This window comes from Octopus bimaculoides, chromosome 3 (genome assembly GCF_046866305.1).
Source record: "Octopus bimaculoides isolate indiv1 chromosome 3, ASM4686630v1, whole genome shotgun sequence".
NCBI lineage: Eukaryota > Metazoa > Mollusca > Cephalopoda > Octopoda > Octopodidae > Octopus > Octopus bimaculoides.
In genome coordinates, this window is record NC_142930.1 from 25,873,179 (window position 1) to 25,886,584 (window position 13,406).

The following is a 13,406-nucleotide window of genomic DNA, read 5'->3' on the forward strand; positions in this document are numbered from 1 at the left end:
TATTTTAATAACATACTTTTCTGTTAGTAAATATGATTTTGTTACACACACACATACGGACTCGCTTGGGGTGGGGTGGGGAATTAAACATGTAAATTGCAATTTTTATTGTTGTTGCTTAATCTTAGCAAAGGACCACTAATGTGTTTAGGGGGAGAAAAATATTTAAAAACATTAATACATGTGACAAAGAAGCGAGGAAGGAACCAGGGCGTCGTGGGATGTTCTAGAACAGGGCTGACCAACTCAAATTACATTGCGAGCCACTTTAATGACAGAAAGTTTTTTGAGGGCTGCTTGTATACTTTATGCACTAATTGTCAAATAATCAAATTACAGAATCAAGAATTTTTCATACTTTTCGTTTGTTTAAAATTAAAAAATTGTAAGCTATTGCTTTATAGCCACTTACAAATTAAATTTATTTTTTGAAACAAATGCTTTACACAATAAAGGATGCAATAAAAATAGAACAAGTATGAAAGTCATAATTTAATGAGATATTTGCTTTATTTTCTTTTGATTTATTGTCTTCAAATCTATTTCAAGGTTACTTACTGCACAGCGCATTTGACTGCTCAAATTTTCATCAGCTATTGAGCTTCTTTGGGCTTCGACGAAGGTCAACTCGCCAGCCTGTACCGACGAACATTCAGGCCAGGGCCTATGGACAATTACCAGAAGTCCTTGGCATGGCAGTGTTGTTACAGAGGTGCTTTACTTGTTCGGGATAAGCTCTTTAGACATGGTTCTGCGTCTTCGCCGGCTTGTCCAAGATGCGAGCAGGATAGTGAACATGTTCTGCACGCAATTGTACAATGTCCGAAGATTTCGGAACTCTGGGCTTAAGTCGAACATCTGCTGTCACATCTAAGAAGACTACAACTGTCGTCCGAATCTATAATTAAGATCGTTCCGCTGCCCTCCCTTAACAAGGAAGAGCAGGCCTGTTTTCTCTCGGTAGTAGCTATTGCGAAAGAGGTAGTGTGGAAGACGAAATTGAAAGGGATTGTGCCGGGCATTTTTATCTCCAGCTTTGGGTTGGTTGACTTTTTCCTTTCCCATATGAAAGGAAAAATAAGGCTGGAGAAGAAATGCCTGTCACACGGTGTGTTTCGGAAAAGATGGAAGTCTGTGGCGTGTTGAGAGTGGAAGAACCTGTTTAAGCGAGTACACAAAAGGGAAAAAATAAAGTCTTCAGTGTGAGAACGTGGTTTGTGGGGTCAGCCACGTCCTTCTCTTCACCTTTGTTTTAACATTCGATGTTTTACTTTGTTAATATGATTTTTGTAATTTTTAAAACCTTCATCCTTCACTGTCAACCCCATTCAATCCCTGATCCCTCATCTCTTTGTCTGTCCTTGTTTTCGTCCTCTCTCTATTTAAACCTATATGGTTAACAAAGAAAAGAGTTATTGAGCTTCTTGTTTTATTTTTTGCAATATTCATTTTTGAAAAAAAAAAAAACGTTTCTCATGCATGAGTGGAGCCAAAAGCACTCGAAATTATTTGAGGAAAGGCTCTCAAATTTAGGATATTTTTCAAATGTGATTAAATTTTTGTAAAAGTCATACCTTGAAGTTTTTTCGAAAAGAAGTTTAAGTTCCATATTACACTGCAGTTCAATAATTTCCATTTGTAGATTTTCAGGAACAGTCTCAACCTCGACATCAAATGGAAAAGAAAATTTCAAATTTTTTAATGATTTTTAAAAAAAATAAGTAACTTTTTAATTTCATCCGCGTATTCTGAAAATTTTCTTTTTTCACAAAAATTATTTAAAAATGTAAAATGTACAGAATTGTTTTTCTAGAAATGAATTTCTGTTTCTCACTCATAAAAATATTTATTTCTTCTCTTAATTCAAAAAATCGTTTTAGACAAGAACCTTGTTTTAGCCATCTAACTTTAGTGAAATAAATTACATCACCATATTCGGAATCTATTTCCGTGAGAAATTCCTTATATTGCCTATGTTGAAGTGCGTGTGATTGAATGTAGTTTATTGTCGTTACAACATCCATAACATGATTCATGGATAACATTTTTTAGCATAAATTCTGTTTACGTATCAAACAGTGAACAACAAAAACATCATCGCTATGTTTTGTTATAGACTCAACTTCTTTCATCAGTAATGTTACTGCACTGCTGTTTTTACCAACCATAGCAAGTGCTCCATCAGTTGTTATACCTGAAAGTTTTTCCAAACTTAGATTATTTTCTACAAGACAACTTTTAATTGATCGAAAAATATCCTCACCTGTAACTGTATTCTTCAAGGTTTCAAGACTTAGCATTTTCTCAGTAATTTGACACGATTCATTAATTTATTCCACGAACAAATACAGCAAGTTGAGATATGTCAGAAATATCAGTGCTTTCATAAAAACCAGAGCATAAAATTTGAAGTTTTGTAGTTTTTCTTGTAAGCATAACTGAATTTCATCTGAAATTTCTTTAGTATGGCGGTATATAGTCTGACGTGACAAAGACACTTTTGAGAACGGCTCACTTTTTTCTGGTAAAATATCTTTTACAGCAGCTGATAAACACTCTTTCACAAGTTCACCATCTGAAAATTGTTTAATTTTTTTTTTTGCAAGTAAAAAGCAACTGAATAACTTGCTTGAACAATATTTGACGGTTGTTGAAACATTAAACTGAATATCGTTTGTTCATTTTTAAAGTCAGATTTGAATTTATTTAACTTCATTTTCCTTCCATCTTTACTGAACTGTGAGTATTCAAGATGAACAGTTTTATAATGTTTTCTAACATTATATTCTTTAAAAACAGCAATATTTGCTTTGTGGATGAGACAAATCAACTATGAGTTTTGGCATATGAAAAAAATATTCTTTTCCCCATTGACTACTAAATTGTTTATTTTCCGCTTCTGTTTTCCTTTTTTTGAGCTCATTTGAAAAATATTAACAAAATTTGTTCAAAAACATTTAATATTCACTGTCAAGTAGTTGTTCCATCTATTTTCTAAATTTTATTAGAGAACATAATGTTTAAATTTTCAAATTATAAAATATTAAAGTACACCAGTGTATTATGTTAATGACAACACTGTCTTAATACTTTGAATTATTTATTAAAAAGCTACATCAAAAAGCAATGATTGTTAATAAGAAAGTTTAAAAAACTATTTTTTAAAGTAGAAAACAAATCTTACCTTAAAAATTTTTTTAATGCTTTCAAACAAATTGATTTAAATAAATAATTAAAAAAACATAGATACTTAGCAAGGCTGCACGAAGCACAAATAATTATAAAATAACATTTCAAACAGTTGTGGGTTTTATGCTATTATCTCTCTTTTACTGACAAACAGTGGAGGCGCAATGGTCCAGTGGTTAGGGCATAGGATCGCGGTTTCGATTCCCAGACCGGGTGTTGTGAGTGTTTATTGAGCGAAAACACCTAAAGCTCCACGAGGCTCCGGCAGGGGATGGTGACGATCCCTGCTGTACTCTTTCACCACAACTTTCTCTTACTTCCTGTTTCTGTTGTGCCTGTAATTCAAAGGGTCAGCCTTGTCACACTGTGTCACGCTGAATATCCCCGAGAACTGCGTTAAGGGTACACGTGTCTGTGGAGTGCTCAGCCACTTGCACGTTAATTTCACGAGCAGGCTGTTCCGTTAATCGGATCAACTGGAACCCTCGACGTCGTAAGCAACGGAGTGCCAACAACTGACAAACACTTTCTACATTGGTCACTTTATACAGAAAAGTCTGGTATGCAGTAAAAGGACTACTACTAGAGTTAGAATATTGTATGATAATGTGTGTATTTTACTTACATTTGATATATAATACATATGCGCCCAGTCTTTCGAAGACTTATTTTAAAGTGAAAACATAAACGTGCATATATATAAAAGATGGCAAAAATGATGTTCAATTAACACTTGCAAACTATATACGCGTGCTACGAGAATAGAGCACTGCTGACAGAATTGAAAGCATTTTGCTTTCTCATGCTATTATAACAATAATGAATGAATAATCGTTGATTCAACATGAAATAATATCATTGCAAAAACTAGTATCTTTCTTTTTTACTTTTCATTACAATCTTTAATGTTTGATAAACTTTAAAAAAATGTTTGGGATCTATTTTAAAACGGGGGCGCCAGTATTTTCTTAACGAAACACTTTGAAACTTGGGACACTGGTAGAATGTATCATATAAAACATCTTTTACTCTTAGTCTTCTTAACAAAAAAAAAAAGGAATTCGCAAGTTATTCCATGTTAAAGTTGTCGTATTTCTGTAATTTCAACCAATCACTGACGTCTATTCAGCTGAATAGAGTTACTGCTAGGCGGTCATAAAAATGTTATTCCCTGTGACATATTTCATCCGGTTTAATCGTAATTTATACGCATATATTGTTTATATAATAAATTACGCTGTGCGTATCTGTGTGTGTAACAATTTTAGAGTTCGGATTCTAGAGTTAGGGTTAGTTTTAGGGTTAGGGTTAACAGTGTAGTTAGGGTTAGGGTTACGGTTAACAGTCTAGTTAAGGTTAGGGTTAGGGGATTAATACGATATACACCGTTACAGCGCTAACTGTTTTCAACTGAATAGACGTCAGTGATTAGTAGAAATTATCGAAATAAGACAATTTTTTACATGAAATAAATTCGAATACAAAAATATTTTTCTGTTCTATAACACAAAATAGATAAGTATACGACGTTTGAAAGTCTTTCCGTACCAAAAACACTACATAAAACATAAATGAAAACTGGCGCCCCCGTTTTAAAATAGATCCAATGTTTGTTTCAATAAACCTATTTCAAGAAAGCATCAAGCGGGCCGATCGATAAAAGTCTGTGGGCCGCATGCGGCCTGCGAGCCTCAGGTTGGCCAGCCCTGTTCTAGAAACGATAGCTAAGTCTCCATTAAATCTCACACCCTTTCGTCTGAAAATGATTTTGTAATTATAAACAAAAATGGATTGCAGATTCGGACTGTCTTGTATTTTAAAACTATCATTAAGAAAAAAAAAATCGACAAAAAGACGAAATTTTAGGATTTATGAAAGGGCGAGGTTAATGAAAAAGTTGTAAAAAATTTCAATATTGTTTTTAAATTGTTTCATTTCGGTTTGAAATTAAAGAAAGTGCGGATCGTAATGGTGACCGCCAATTTCTAAAGTTTTTTTTAAACCTTCAAGGCGTATCTCATCATTTTTAAATGCGTAGTGCGAAAGAAAAAAAAAGTTAGTCCAAATCAGTACCGAGTGGGGAGGGGAATTTCAAAAAATTAATAATTCCCCCAATTTTTTTTTTTTTTTTTTTTTTTTCAACTGAAAAGGCGTTTCCCATTGTTTTTAAGTGCATAGTGCAACAGAAAGAAAAAAAAAGGACAATATCGTTCCGGAAGCAGGATAAGGAGATTAATAAATTTTCAAAATTTTTTTCATTAAACGTTCCCTCCCATCATTTGCAAGGGTGTGGTGAAAAACAAAACTTGAAAATTTCCGTTAAAACCGAGAAAATCTTACTTATGTAGGTGTGCTATTCCCGGAATACTCAGCAAGTGTGTATGTATGTGTGTGTGTGTGTGTGTGTTGTTATATTTCTGGATAGTCATTTTTTTTTTCTTTCTTGCCAAATAAACACATGCACTATATATTCCTTTTTCACTCGTTTATTATTGTTTTTATTTTATCTTATATCCATTGTCTGGAAATCTTTTGTCATATATCTGTGACCTGTTCAGTGACTCTTCCATCCACGTGTTTCCTCGCCTCCTGTTCTCTTTAGTTCATTCTGTGTTTAGAGAATGGACTAAACAGGACAAAAAACGACCAGAAATATAACAATATATATATATCGTAACATATATTTCCCAACTAAGTGTGGCGTCCTATACAAGACAGTGCTACTGTTGTTTATAGCCCCAGGAAGACATCTCCTCCAGCTGGCTAACGACACGCAGTCTATGTCCGATTAGTATTTGCGAGGGGAGGTCGCCGCTCCCATCTCTAGCCTTACGTGATATACACAGACTCGAGTTTCTGGGTGGTTACCCGTCCTCAGCGTGTGTTAATCACTAGCTAGCGATGTAAGCTCATTCCACTCGCAGCACTATCCTGTCTTAGAAAGAACTTTTTCTCCACCCTTTCCCTTCCGGTTATTCCACAATGTAACCTCGTGGATATCGTTGGCGATTTTTTCTTCCTCCGACTTTCCCTTCTTTGGACTCTCCTATGTTTCCGACGAAGAGCTCCGCTCGAGATGTCAAATTCTCTTTCTTTCCTTTCCCGAGCGTCCAGTAACACAATCTGTATCACGTCCTCACGTTGTTGTTTTTTGTTATTTTTTGTCGTTTTCCTTTTTTGAACTAATATATATATATATGTATATATATATATATATATATATATATATATATATATATATATATATGTGTGTTTTCTTGTCTTACGTTTTGTTTGCAATGTCCTGTACCCAGATATGCACCTATACATACAGGTGGATGTCGGTATGCACATACCTGTACGTATATATGCATATACTCATTTACTATTTGTTATATATATATATATATATATATATATATATATATATATATATATATATGTATGTATATATTGTTGTCAAGAATTTATAAACTCTTTTTGGAATAGTGGATCTTGAAGCAGATAAAGCTACAAATAATAGCGTGTAAATATTAATAAAAAAACTCTTGGATAGAAAAAGTTTATCACTTGAACTCATATTTTCTATAAACATGACTGGCGTTCTACCGCTTGGACCAGAGCAATCCTTCGAATTCCTGATGTAATCGACTTGTCCCCTCCCCCAACATTTCAGACTTTGTGCCTTTAGTAGAAAGGAATACTTGTAGCTTTTCTGCTTCAAGGTTCACCGTCCCAAAAAAGAATTATTTCACGTTCTCTCGAAGTTTATAATTCCTATGACGCCAACGACTTTTCTATCGAAAGAGTGGTTTAACCTAATATTTACAAGCTTTCTCTCTCTTTCTCCCTCTCTCTTTGTCTACATGCACACACACACACATCCGTTGGTACAGAAGTGAGCTTGAGTAGCAACACAACTGGTTCTCCCTCCTCCCAGCACCTTTTATTTAACGGAAAACTAATTCATTCAGTTTTAAAAGTCTGAAGTCATTGAAAATATAAAACTGACGTAATGTTTTCTAGTGAGAATACAACCGTTATTTGATCTTCTGGAGTATAATTTCGTGTTAAGCTAGTGTTATTATTATCATCATTTGCATTTTTATGCTGCCATCATTGAATGAAAAATGAACGAAAGAGTGAGTCGTTTATGTTTAATTCAAATATGATTTATTTTTTTCTCTCTAATGTTAATCAAAAACTCTTGTTGAGCATGATACTTTGCAGAATGTACTTTTATGAATAAAAGCGGCAGTTTCTGTTAAAATAGAAATGCTTTAGTTAAAAAAAAAAACTACAAACGAACTAACAAAAAGTGAATAATACCACAGACCCGGAACCTTGTTTTAGGTTTCATACTATTCTCTTAGATGTTAACGCGTGTATATGTGGGTGTATTGGGATAGAAAGAACAGACGTGTAGATACGACAATAATTGACTTTAGCATATTTTTTTTTTCTGTTTTAGCTCTGCATTTCATCGTTACGTCACTATGAACGTCACTCTAAACAGGATGACTGTTGCTAATAAGTAATATTTTCTAAAGTTCGCGGGTGAAGGGAGCATTTTTTAAAAAATGCTGTGAAACTGATACGAAACCATTTCGCCAGAGATTTCTAGAACTAAGTTAAAAAGAAGAAAAAGCAAAAATATATTATATAGCTGAATAAACTACAATTGTGAAAATACACATCCTAGTGGGTTTCCATATTTTGTCGAATGTCATCATCAAGCAGGCATTATAAGTACATGAACGCCCATTCACAAACGTTAAGAAAGGTGATTGACCTTTAAAAGAGTTGAAAGATTAAAAGTTTTCTCCTTTTAATGTATTCTACCATGTAACGAAAGTTTCGTCTGTCACACACACACACACACACACACACACACATGTATAAAGATACACACACACACGCACACACACACACACGCACACACACACACACACACACATATATATATATATATATATATATATATATATATATATATATACACACACATATGTATTTATATATAGGCGCAGGCGTGGCTCTGTGGCAAGAGGTTTACTTCCCAACCACATGGTTCTGAGTTCAATCCCACTGAACGAAAGTGTCTTTTATTGTAGCCTCGAGTCGACCAGGCCATTGTGTATGGATTTGGCAGACGAAAACTGAAAGAAGCCCGTCATGACGGCGTATATATCGTTGGCGGATTTCTCTCTCCGTCTTCCCTTCTTTGCACTTTTTCTATATTTCTGATGAAGAGCTCCGCTCGAAACGTGAAATCCTCTTTCTTTTCTTTCCTTTCCTGAACGTCCAATAACACAGTACCTGTACAACGTCCTTGCGTTGTTATTTTTTCTTTCTTGTTTGGATTGACTATATATATATATATATATATATATATAAACAATATATGAGTATATGCATATATATGTACATGTATGTACATACCTTCATCTACATGTACATATAGATACTGGGTACATGACGTGGCAAAAGAACATGAACAAAATGATAAACAAGGTACAACAAACAAGCAAACCACATAGAAATATCTCCTTCATCAGCTGCCACCATTAAAACACCGGCGTTTCGAAGAATTAAGGCAGTATGCATCGTTGAAATGGTTCTTCCCACGAACACAAATTAAATTATTTTCGTGGAGGGTAGTGGCGGACGGAAAACAAGACAGGAAAACGAAACGGTGAATAAACAAACAAGCAAAAAGACTGTACAGCCAGACGTGAAGTGTGTATGTATTGAACGCTGTGAAGCACGAACAGGAGGGGCAAAAAAGTATGTGCGAGCTTGGGGAGTCCAAGAACGAAAAGCAGCCGGACACACGTGACCAGCTCTGTGTAAAGAGAAAGAGCAGCAGAGGGAAAAGAAGGGGAGGAAGTAGAATAAAAGTGAGCAACGAGAGGTAGAGAGGGATATATATATATATATATATATATATACATACATACACACACACACAGATATATATATATACATACATATATACATGTCTTTGTGTCTGTTTGTCCCCCATTTCCGCTTGACAGCCGGTGTTTGTTTACGTCACCACAACATAGCGGTTCGGCATAGGTAATCGATAAAATAAGTACCAGGCTTAAAAAAAATAGTCCTGAGGTCGGTACATTCGACTAAAAATTCTTTAAAGCGGTGCCTCAGCGTGGCCGTAGTCTAATGATTGAAACAAAAGATAAACGATACATATATATTAATATACTCACATGTTGTGTGTGAGTCTCTCTCTTTATAAATATATATGCTTATATATGTCTATCTATCTATCTATCTATCTATCTATCTATCTATCTATCTATCTGTCTGTCTGTCTGTCTGTTTGTCTGTCTATATTGGGTCATCCAATAATGGGATAAAAATATTTTACAAGAATTTTATCAGGAAGCTAGTGTGTAAAAAAATTCATAAGGGAATATTTTAATCCCAAGAATATAATTATTCATTTACATTTATATAAGGGCGTGGCATTATTCTGTAGTAATGCCCTTATATAAATATAAATGAATAATTATATTGAGTCATCCCATAAGTAATGCAGTTTTTTCAATTGCATGAACTGAAAGTCAGAGTGGGACGGGATAAACTACCTGCATCAACTTACTATAAAAGCAGGTAGTAATTTTACCTTGCCCTAATTCTTAGTGCAAGTTTTGAAGAGTGCAGTTCGATTTTAATAGTTATTTTTTCAAAGTTATAATGGAAGTGACAAAGGAGCATATTCGGCATATTTTGCTTTATGAGTTCAATAAAGGCAACAACGCAACGGAATGTACGAAGAATATTAATGGAATACGAGGAATATTAAAGCCAGTGTCAACGGTGGTTCCAGAAATTCCGAACCGGAAATTACAGCCTAGAAGACGAGCCTTGAAGTCAATGGCTGTCATACTCGTATAGTGCCTAGTAATGTAATCTGTTGGTCTATACTCTCAGCATATGCACTCGTTCAGATCCAGGGGCAGAGAGAACTCTACCTCCCTGTCTCGTTTTCTCTGGAGACTCCGTGACCTCCGAGATGAAACACCTAGCATCAAGTGGACTATTGTCACTATATTCACCCTGCGCCCCCAAGTGCCAGCTCTGCCCCCGCGAAAAACTGCATATCCTCCAACAAACCGCAGTATCCATCAATAAGAAATACGATTGGTCTTACTGCTGTCACCAGCGGTATGCCCTTCTGGCAAATTTCAAGCCTCTGACTGCCGACAACACTGATATACCAACTTAGTACCAACTGCTACTCTGCACCAAGGTCACCGTCACCAGTCAACCCCATAATCAGGACCGCCAATTACCAGTCCTCAATAGCGAGGAAAAGACATAAGCCCAATGAATAAATTACATTAACACTTACCTTACCAATTGTTTTTCATTCGAATGGTGTCTGTAAATCATGAACCTCAGAGATTTATTATTTTAAAAAATATGCCAAATTTTCACACCTACAGATGGACAATATGTGTGTGTGTGTGTGTGACTCTATGTGTGTGTGTGTGTGTGACTGTGTATGTGACTGTGTGTGTGTGTGACTGCGTGTGTGAGTATCTCTTGAGTGATCTCTTCATTACTTCGGGCAGTATGGTGAAGCCTATGCTTTATAATACTAAACAATGTCAGGACTTTCCTCCGGAAATGATTCAAATATTATAAACTAGCAGAAATACCCGGCTTTGCCCGGGTTAAAGAGAATAATGAAATCTAAAAACGCTGTCTAGACTACGCAACCCTCAACTGTTAGTAGCTACGATACCATATTTCTACATTAATAACTCTCCAATCCATGCCAGCATGGAACATAGACATTAAGTGGAATGCCAGTCTCTCATCTGGGAAGGCCTTGAAATCAATGTTACCAACTGGGGACTATGTGCGTCGCAGTGATAATAAAAAGACTCAAAGGAGGTCTGCAACGAAATAATTTTACTCAACACTTTGCAAGTGAATCAGTGGAGGCAAAGATGCGTCTCATTTACTTGACAATTTATGCACCACATTGCAGAAATCACAATGTAAGTATATCTGAAAGGGTAGTCTTACACTTGTACCGTTGAATTACAAATAATGCTCATCTGTTATGTACGGGTTAAAATTTCATCAACATCAAAAATATATGAATTTTCATGGGAGTTATGGCCGTTATGCATAGAATACAATTTCCAAATTTTTTAAAGATCCATTCAATACTTTTGACGTAGTTTTGGATAAGAAAACAAATGACTAATGTGTGCATATATATATGTGTGTGTATGGGTGTATATATGTATAGATATCTGTATGCATTTATATATGTGTACATATTAGATGTACACCTATATATATACATCTACACATATGTATACATATACATGTATGCATATAGATCTATATCTATATATATATCTATACATATACGTGTACATATACATGTATATATGTATACATATACATCTCTCTCTCTTTCTCTCTCTCTTTCTCTCTCTCTTCTCTCTCTCTCTCTCTCTCTCTCTCTCTCTCTCTCTCTCTCTCTCTCTCTGTATATATATATATATATATATATATATATATATATATATATACACACACCATTAAAGTGAAAGTATATGTCATTACAGTATCGAAATGTGATTGTTTCAGTTAGTGGAATAGTTTCATTTTTAAAGTGAAAGTATTTGACATGAGTGTTTTTGTTTCACTTTTGACACGTAATACTTAAATAGTGGAGGAGATATGATGTTGCTGTGGGCTTGAACTATGCAAGAAGTTAAAAAATTTTTTTGACTAAAACACAACCGGAACCCTAAGTAAGACATGTGTAAAATTTGAATGAAATTGGTTGTGTAGTTCTCGAGTTTTAGGGAAGCACACAGACAGACAGACAGACAGACAGACACACATTCTCATTTTTATATATATAGATAATTGAGTTAACCCTTCGTGGGCCGGTGGGGTTGGAATTACACAAAGGCCATAGGAGTCCCCTTTTATTTTTGTGCATTTCCGCACTATCCATAAAGTAATATTTGTTTAATCTTGTATATATATATATGTGAGTGCATTATAGAGAACAATAAATTTAGCACTTCTTTTTATAGTTTTATAAACTATACACATAGCACTAAATATAAAATAAAACAAAAAGAATAAAAGAAAAAATTATATCGATTCATACCAGTACAAATACGAAGAAAATTGACTTATATTTCATCAGAATATCTGAAAAAAGAACAGACAAAAATAATTTCACAGAAGGCCGATGGAGTCCAGTTGAACCTAATGACCATATTTTATGCTATAACATCCATATGACAGGAAATCTTAAACTCAAAATTTGTATACGCATGCATAAACTATTGACAATAAAAGTCATGAGATATAAAATAATTTAAATAAAAAATGTAAAAGTTGCATAACTTTTAAAATTTGCCGGGGTCGCAAGGGACACCGCCGACTCGCAAAGGGTTAATGTCTTTTCTTCATCGCAAAATATTTTCTAATAAAAAAAATATGATGCTAACTGTCTTAAATATATCGGCTTTAAGTTTTTGTCACAAGGCCAGCAATTCTGAGGGATGGGATAAATCGATTACATCGACCGAAGTTCTCAACTGGTACTTAATTTATCAACCCCGAAAGTACGAAAAGCAAAGTGTTTGGCAGTATTTCAACTTGGAACGCAAAGATGAACGATATGCCGCTAAGCATTTTGCCCGGCGTGATTACGGTTCTTAACGGCCTTAAAATTTTGACACAAGGATAGCTCCGCCACCAACTCCCAATATCCATTGCATTACACAGAAGGATATTCCTCTACTCTTCCAAAAGTCTTCAAATCTCTTGGAGGCACAGCTTGAATCCACAATAGCCTTCAAGTAGCACGTGAACAATGCAGTTCCAAGCTGGCACAATCATTAGAACTTCATCAGCAATATTGAACCGATTTTTCCAAAAGTCTTCTAGTATCACATCACTGGAAGAAGTGACCTCAGAATATTTTCTAAAGAGAGCTTTCGTTTACAGTTTTTAAAAATTTAGAAATGACCAGCTGGTCCATGGACTGGAGAAGGGAAGTGGTGTTGGGTGGCAGAGTGTGTAATTTTACAAATCTAAACTGTCCTGGTAAGTGGTTCATCAAATAAGGAGGCAAGAACATTATCCATGACTAAAAGTGTTTTGTGGGAACATTATTGTCCTTGAGATAAAACATTTCAGACATAAAACACCTTGAGATAAAACAC

General features: G+C 34.9%; 1 long non-coding RNA gene across 1 annotated transcript; it reads right to left on the bottom strand.

The window, feature by feature from the left end:
- Window positions 1-202: 202 nt before the first annotated feature.
- On the bottom strand, window positions 203-4,356 carry LOC128247423 (uncharacterized). The gene is made up of 3 exons (XR_008263810.2): window positions 2,264-4,356; window positions 1,575-1,663; window positions 203-1,388 (listed from the first exon to the last, which is right to left on the bottom strand). It is a non-coding gene; the product is annotated as an uncharacterized LOC128247423 (long non-coding RNA).
- Window positions 4,357-13,406: the final 9,050 nt, after the last annotated feature.